Source organism: Panulirus ornatus, chromosome 17 (genome assembly GCF_036320965.1).
Source record: "Panulirus ornatus isolate Po-2019 chromosome 17, ASM3632096v1, whole genome shotgun sequence".
NCBI classification, from domain to species: Eukaryota; Metazoa; Arthropoda; class Malacostraca; order Decapoda; family Palinuridae; genus Panulirus; species Panulirus ornatus.
In genome coordinates this window covers 28,674,368-28,683,203 of record NC_092240.1, presented here as the reverse complement: position 1 = coordinate 28,683,203, position 8,836 = coordinate 28,674,368, and the positions used below count along the sequence as shown (strand labels likewise).

The 8,836-nt window shown below is 42.8% G+C and overlaps 1 protein-coding gene across 1 annotated transcript in view; it reads left to right on the top strand.

Moving 5' to 3' along the window:
• Nucleotides 1-2,556: 2,556 nt before the first annotated feature.
• LOC139754657 (uncharacterized) overlaps nt 2,557-8,836 on the top strand; it is a 322,443-nt gene continuing 316,163 nt past the window's right edge. The window contains exon 1 of the mRNA XM_071672189.1: nt 2,557-3,341. The gene's annotated coding sequence lies outside the window, so the exon portion shown is untranslated. The remainder of the gene's footprint in view (nt 3,342-8,836) is intronic.

Genomic DNA, 8,836 nt, shown 5'->3' with positions numbered 1-8,836 from the left:
ACTGGGATCCAGTATTGCCTCAGAGAGGATCTTGCCTTCGTCTCACCATGACGTAATCATCACCAGTACGGCTGCACGAGCAACTTGGGCATCGCTTGCCCGTGAACATCCCCAGCATCGTAATGTTCGCTGGTGTGACTAAACAGCATTAACATGCACGGATTTATTTCTCCTTTTTATGACGTTGTCTAGCTACTGGCTCACTCAATATTTTCCCCGGTTTTCCATCCTATAAGATCTTCCAATATGTCCTGGTAACCACTGGTCATTGTACTTCTATTCCCTAGGCTTCCCACAAAAGGCAACTGTCGATCCCGACCCTTCAGGTAACGGTGACAGTTCTTGTCTTCACTGGAGCTTGTGACAAGCAGTGACACCCTCACCACCCGAGGTGTAGCAACACAGGCATGTTTCCATAACACATCATCAGACGACTTCTGAATGCATCCTCCCCAGCTGTCGAGATTCCTAAACACATCTGAAAACCATCTGCTTATACTGTGGTAACAATCAAACTATCTGCCTCTCTTTTAATGTGGTATCTATCAATGTGTCTGTCTGTCTAATACTGTGGTATCTGTTAATGTGTCTGTCTGTCTAATACTGTGGTATCTGTTAATGTGTCTGTCTGTCTCACACTGTTGGCATCTGACAAATCGTACCGTTTTCTCTACATATACCATCACTTTCATTCTCTCGTCTCCTCCATGCTCGTCCCTCCCAGCGCCGGCAGGTCCTATGAGTCAGTGTGGTGGGTGGGGCACCCCCAGCCCCAGCCCCTATAAGTAAGGCACATCCGTCGGCTTCAGGACTCTCCTTCCTCCTTGGCCTCCCATCACTCCCGTGCATTGCCCCGCCCCCTCCTGAGCTTCCAAGACCTAAGGACCAATCATTCCTCTTCCTGGACCCGCCCCCCTCTTCAACCCACTAATCACATCCGCCTCTCTCTCTCTCTCTCTCTCTCTCTCTCTCTCTCTCTCTCTCTCTCTCTCTCTCTCTCTCTCTCTCTCAACAGGGGCCATTCAGCAGTTATGACCCTTAAGCCGTATTTTTTCCAGTCCTCAAAGAACACCGAGATAATCAGCCCTTCGCCTCAATGGCGTTGTCTCAAGCTTGATATACTGAGGCACCATCCATCAGCAGCTCTCCTTCTCTCTCTGCCTCCCTATCCTCCGGCATACAGCTCTCCCCCATTACTCCTATAACGGTAATAGCCCTCGTAATCCCTCCTCCTCCTCCCCTCCATCCTCCATCATTCACCATTAACCATCGTGGCCTCCCCCCTCCAGCCTCACTTACATACCCCGTTCAAGTACTGCAGTACAGCCTTCTTTCCTGCGTGTCACACAGACCCAAATACAGGAGAGCTCTGGCCAGACCATATGCTTTAGTTCCAGACTGACAAGATGATCATTAGCCGAGACCAGCTGGATGTCAAAGATGATTATCTCCATTGTCAGTCGTCAAGATACATTAATGAGATGGTCTCAGTCTGGTGTGAATAACACAGTGATTATCAATGATCACTCGGGACCAAAGGATCCTTGTCTTCCTTGAAGTTAAAGCCTCCAGAATTATGTATACATATCAGATTAGGCTAATTATTCTATGTGGTATACGTGCATCGTACAGTGTGTTGTGGTGGTGGTATACATGCAGTCTTACAGTATGCCATGGTGGTATACATACAGTCGAACGGTATGCTATGGTGGTATACATTCAGTTGTACATTATGCTATGGTAGTATACATGCAGTCGTACATTTTGCCATGGTGGTATACATACAGTCGTAGTATGCTATGGTGGTATACATACAGTCGTAGTATGCTATGGTGGTATACACGCAGTCGCACAGTATGCTATAGTGGTGTACATGTACTCATACACTATGGTATGCTATAGTGGCATGTATGTAATCATTCTTTATACTATGGTAGTATACATGCCATCATACAGTATGTCATGGTGGCATACATACAATCGTACACCACGTATGGTTGTGTACATGCAATCACGGATCATCGGTGGTACACAGAAGTATGGCAGTCATAAGCATGAGGACATCCGCAGTCATCAACTCTGGTCTGTGTAACGTCACCGGTCCCAGGGAGGCAGTCGACGGCCTCCCCTCCTGCAGTGGTGACCAGGGCCAGCCAGCGTGGGCCGTCTAGCATCATCAATATCTACGATGCTGGACGTGAAACGATTTGCTCCGTGAGTCTGGGGGAAAAAAAACATTTAAGGCGGCCGGATCTCACCTCCTCCCCCGTAGATATTACAAACACCGATGGCGATAATCAATATTTTTATGAAGAAATTAATGATAATGATAATGATGAGAGGGGAAGTATCAGCTGTCGTGTCACCCGCGAACAGAGCAGCAGCGTGTTGACATCTGGCCATCATTATCAGCAGCTGTAGCAGCAGTAGTAGAAGTTGTGTGCCGTCATCAGCTGCAATGGCACGAGCAGCAGTCGAGAGGGCTGCAGTACTATCACCGGCAGCAGCTGCACCAGCCACAACAGTAGCGGCTGAGCGAGACAGGACAGCAGCAGCGCAGCGAGCGGTTCCGCGCAAGTTTCGTGTGTATGTAGGCGAGAGGGAGGGAGGGAGGTAGGGCCGAGATCACAGTGGCTCCCAGCAAGCCGGCCCGCGCACACCTCCATGCTCAACCCTCCCTCCTTCCTCACAACCCTCGCTCCCCCGCTAACTACTGTAGCTCCGCGATGCCTACTGACCCACTCTAGGGACGTGGTATTGGCACTGTCATCACCCATAAGTACTCTTCTCTAGGCAAAACGAGACCATTTGACCAGAACACAAATAAATCCTTGGATTTATTCCACTATATAGATACAGAAGTTAAGTGTCGGTGGTGTGGAGGGGAGGGGACGAGTCCTGGGATCCCCCGTTGTGGTAACACTGCTTTACATGTTACTATCATCACCCGAGGGGGGAAAACGTTCCCACACACCTCCTGGTGGAGAGGTGGAGAGCCAGTGTGCTTGTGTTCAGGTCATTACGTCATAATAATATTAGATAACGATGGGGTAAAGTAGTTATGTGAAATATTTGACGTCATACAGAGTTGATATTGCTCATAATCATTTGTTAACACGAAAGTAACGAGACATTAAGCATGACCCACAATGTGAGCTACGGCGCTCAGAAAGTGTAGATGGAAATTTGCAACAACAAGCCAGTGTTTACTCTGAACATAACATACAGAAAGTTTACCACAAGAAAACCGACTGAACATACGTAGAGATTAAGACCGAGGCTGTTCACTATACCCAAAAATGTCAATCAGCTGAATACTAGAATAAAACAATACAACGAAGGTAAGATGACCATGTCCTCACTGTTGTAACATAAATGCTTTGTTCGGTATGTATACAGGTATTGGTATACGCGAGTGTGTGTGTGTGTGTGTGTGTGTGACTGCTGCTTGTGATTACTATTTGTGCATATGTTTACACACATGCACGTCTTAGCTTACGCTAGGTACCTGTAATTACCTATTGGTGATTACCTCTTTGGAAATTATGGGGAGGGAGATTTACACTGGTGGGGGCCCCGTTTCATGAACTTTCTCTGCTGTTCCACAACTTTTTAAATTCCTGTGTGCAGTATGGATCTCATGTTATTCGTCCACAACTATGATACCATAAAAGAACTTTTTCACATCTTTCTTATTAAGATCCTTCCTGAAATTCAAGTTATATCCTCTGGCTCTCCTTTCCCCACATCTCTCGAAGAACTGTTCTCTGTCTATATCATCATTCTGTTTTCAAAACTTTAAAGGTTCTGGTCGAGTCACCCCTAATACTTTTCTCTTCCCAGATGGGCAAAATTAAGGCCTCTAGCTCTTCCCTGCAGAGCAGCTCCCTTACTTCGGATACCATATTCATTGCCCTCCACTGGGCCTTATCTCTTACTTCCTTGTGCGTCTTTAGGTGTGGTAACCAAACCTGAGGAGCAAGCATATCCTGGTTCTGGCCTTATCTAGGATATGAACAGCTGGCTCACCACTTCCCTATCCATGATCATCAATGTAATTCTAATGTTTGCCAAGATCCAAATATTAGAAATACCTATTTGTACTTTACGGGGAGGGAATTCTACACTTGTGTGTGTGTGTGTGTGTGTGTGTGTGTGTGTGTGTGTGTGTGTGTGTGTAAACATAGAGAGAGACAAACGTCAAATGAATGAGAGAGACGGACAGACAGGGAAAGATAGACAGAGAGGAGAGACAGATAGTTATAACCTTACGACTTACTTTTTGAGTTCTCTCACTTTCAACTATATTTCTATGTGAAGCAAAATATGTACACCAAGTCCCTCTCACTCTCCTGTTCTTCATTCACCTCATCGCTATTTTCTCCTTTTTTTTTACCTCACCGAGCAAGTAACACACACAAGTCAGGGAAAACTCCTGGCCTAGTCTGTGTAATTGACTGCGAGCCATGGTAATCATATACACCTAACAGCGGGGCCAGAGCCTTTGAAAGGCACTCACAGGAGCGTGCATCGCATTTTGATATCAAGTCTCACAACTGCTCAAACATTTTCAACGTTGGGGGTAAAAAAGTCAGCCAGCTGCCCCGCTGTTACTCCGTCCTCCAATCCATTTTATATTTTTTCTTCAGCAGAGAAAATTTGGTTGGTAACTTTCCCGGTAAAACGTTTAGATGTTGGTCACTTTCTTTTTAAAACTCTTAGCAATTATTAGTAGTTTTCTTTTTAAAACTCTTAGCAATTATTAGTAATTTTCTTTTTAAAACGCTCAGCAGATGTTAGAAATTTTCTTGGATAAACGTGTGACGGATGTAAGTAACTTTCTTGGTAAAACATTTAGCAGATGTTAGTAACTTTCTTGATAAAACGTTTGGCGATGTTGTTACATCCTTAGTAAAACGTTTGGCAGATGCTGGTAACTTTCTTGATAAAACGTTTGGCGATGTTGTAACATTCTTAGTAAAACGTTTGGCAGATGCTAGTCTAAGTAAAACGTTGGGTATGTTAGTAACTTTCTAGTAAAACGTTCGGCAGTTGATTGTAATATTCTTGGCAAAACGTTTTGCAGATGTTAGTAACTTTCTTGGTAAAAAGCTTGGCAGTTTGTAGGGATTTACTTGGTGAAACGTTTGGCAGTTGTAAAACGTTTAGCAGATGTTAGCAATTTTCTTGGTAAAGCATTTGGCAGTTGTTGTTAAACGTTTAGCAGATGTTTGTATCATTTTTGGTAAAACGCTGAACAGATGTTAGTAATTTTCTTGGTAAAACATTTGGCAGCTGAGGGTGACATCCTTAGTAAAACGTTTGGAAGTTGTTTGTAACATCCTTAGTAAAACGTTTGGCAGCTGAAGGTGACAGCCTTAGTAAAACGTTTATCAGATGTTAGTAACTTTCTTGCTCAAACGTCTGTTAGGTGTTAGTAATTTTCTTGGTAAAACGTTTGGCAGTTGACTGTAACATCCTTAGTAAAACTTTTAGCAGATGTTAGTAACGTTCTTGGCCAAACGTTTAGCCGTTGTCGTCAGCATGTGAGGGGCGAGCGTCTGCCTTGGTCGCTGGGAACCTGACCACCTGACCAGGACTGGGGTCGTCTGTGCACCACACTGTGGTCTTCTTGTGACACATGATCACTCACGTGTCTGTGGTATTCCTCGTCCTCCTGCTCCTCCTCCTCCTGCTCCTCCTCCTGCTCCTCCTCCTCGTCCGCTGACGATGATGGTGACTCCTCGCTCGCAGTGTTACCACATACAGGGGGAATACACACACACACACACACACACACACACACACACACACACACACACACACTCCATCATACACATAATTCTCAACAACACGTAATTCACACGACTTGTTATTCTCAACTTATTTTCCTGCGGTGAACGCTACGCGCTAAACTTTATAAAGAATGTTGCTATAGGTGAAAATAAAGCTATGAAATGGACCTTCGCGAGTGGTAAACTCTCTCCTCACAACTGTGCGAATATACGGTTATAAACAGGTGATTTAACACTGAAGAAGACCTAATAACACCCACGTTAAACGTTGATAAACGTGCATAGACCTCCTGACGCAGGTGGCCTGCAGTAGGGGAGTGTCTGGGTAACGTGTACAGACCTCCTGACGCAGGTGGCCTGCAGTAGGAGAGTGTCTGGGTAACGTGTACAGACCTCCCGACGCAGGTGGCCTGCAGTAGGGGAGTGTCTGGGTAACCGGATATTTTACTGTAATTGAAAAGCAGTGGAACTTTTGCCATATTGTTTTTAACAGCTGCCTCTACATTGTGGAGTATTTTCCATCACTGAACCACGTAGAAATGTGGTAAATCTAGGTGTGTTTTCAGAATTTTATATATTGCAAAAGATGACAGTAGTGCGCGTGATCTAGTAAAGGCTTGTCATTCACTGGAAAATGAAACACGAAAAGTTCCGAAGTGCACTTTCGTGTAATGATGTGATCATTACACGAAAGTGCACTTAGGAACTTATCGTGTTTCATTTTCCTATGGATTAAAAGCACACACACACACACACACACACACACACACACACACGTGTAAATATATATATTCCTTGAAAGGAGCGCAAGGAATAGAGTGAATTGGATCGATGTGGTATACCGAGGTTGACGTGCTGTCAGTGGATTGAATCAGGGCATGTAAAGCGTCTGGGGTAAACCATGGAAAGCTGTGTAGGTATGTATATTTGCGTGTGTGGACGTGTATGCATATGCATGTGTATGGGGGTGGGTTGGGCCATTTCTTTCGTCTGTTTCCTTGCGCTACCTCGCAAACGCGGGAGACAGCGACAAAAAAAATAAGAAAAAAAAAAAAAAATATATATATATATATATATATATATATATATATATATATATATATATATATATATATATATATATATATATTCCTATGAGTCCACGGGGGAAAATGAAAACACGAAAAGTTCCCAAGTGCACTTTCGTGTAATAATCATATCATCAGGGGAGACACAAGAGAGAAATATAACAGTCAGTTGATATACATCGAAGAGACGAAGCTAGGACGCCATTTGGTAAACATGTGATTGTCCAAAACATACAACGAGGGTTCATAAACTCATCATTTTACAAATTTTATCAACACTAAAGTTATCTAATTTGTATAGACCATCACTAATATCAAGATTATAATTCTTTGTGTATTTAATAATAGAAGATTCAATGATATTTCTCTTGGTAATAGAGGTAGAGTTAATAACTGAGATAGCGTTACTCCAGTCAATACAATGATCATAGTTTTTAAAATGAATAAACAAGGCATTTGATTCTTGTCCCGTTCTTATACCATATTTATGTTGCTTAAGTCTAACAGAAAGATCCTTACCAGTCTGAACAACATAAAATTTATCACAGTTTCCACAAGGCACTTTATAGATGCATCCAAAAGAATTTTCTGGTGAATTCCTGATTAAGATATTCTTTATAGTATTATTGTTGCTAAAGACAACATTTACATTAAAGGATTTAAGCAAGATGGGAAGCAAAGTGAATCTATTATCAAAAGGGAGAACTAAAAGATTCTTGGTGTCAATGGGATAATTTCTTTGCTAACTCTTGTGTCTCCCCTGATGATGTGATTATTACACGAAAGTGCACTTGGGAACTTTTCGTGTTTCATTTTTCCCCGTGGACTCATAGGAATATCTTGATCACGCGGAAAATTGTGATCCTTTCCAATATATATATATATATATATATATATATATATATATATATATATATATATATATATATATATAAACCACTCGTGAAACAACACCTTCAGCGAGGTTGTATCATGGTCCAGGAGGAGTACAATCTCGTCAAAAGGAATCTTTCACTCCAAAGAGTCCATCATTTCTCTGCTCCTGGATGTGGCGCAGCCTTGAAGCTTCTGGAGCCCATGAGATGAGTCGTGGGACTATGTAATCATAATCAAGTACATACATACTGATTTCAAACGCTCTCGGACGAGGGATAAACTTTAATCCAATACCCGTTACTCATGCGTGGAAAAAAAAAAAATATATTATCAGCGTGAATCATTAAACATTAGAAACATTACAGTTTTCATCATCCGTGTGATTTCAAATCATTAAATAAAAATTCACACTAGAAGCGCTGCAGATATATCAGGAACTGTTAAAAAATCACCCAATCCATGTATTAATATCTTAGATAAGTGACAAAGAAAGAACAGTTCAAAGGCTGGATGTTTTGAGCAGTGTGTGTGTGTGTGTGTGTGTGTGTGTGTGTGCGTGTGCGTGTGTGCTTGTGTGTGTGTGTGTGTGTGTGTGTGTGTGTGTGTGTGTGTGTGTGTGTGTGTGTGTGTGAATAAATGGAATATCAACATTCACTATATTCACTCGGCGAGTCTATCTGAGCGAGAGTTGATTGTCTGCTTTTGCATAATTTGACACGGAGGGTAAATTGTTTACTAACATTATACCGATTGTCTACCCTAAAAGTCGATGTGTGTTCTGGTGTGCATGAACAGAGCCCATGGGATGATTACACAGAGAATTAATTGTGCAACTCATTCGATAGATTCCAGGTACCCAGTGATTACAGTGCAGGCCAAGCAAACAGCAGTGACTGATCATAGCTCGGCCAAACACACTACAGATGGAATAATAACCAACACAGTTCAGCCAAAATACGAGATGTTTCACTATTCATACACAAGTCAAACACTCAGAAGACGAGCGGAGATCTGGCTGACGAGCAGATGTCTTGGAGTACATTATCCTGGCGAGCAGATATCTTGGAGTACATTATCCTGGCGAGCAGATATCATGGA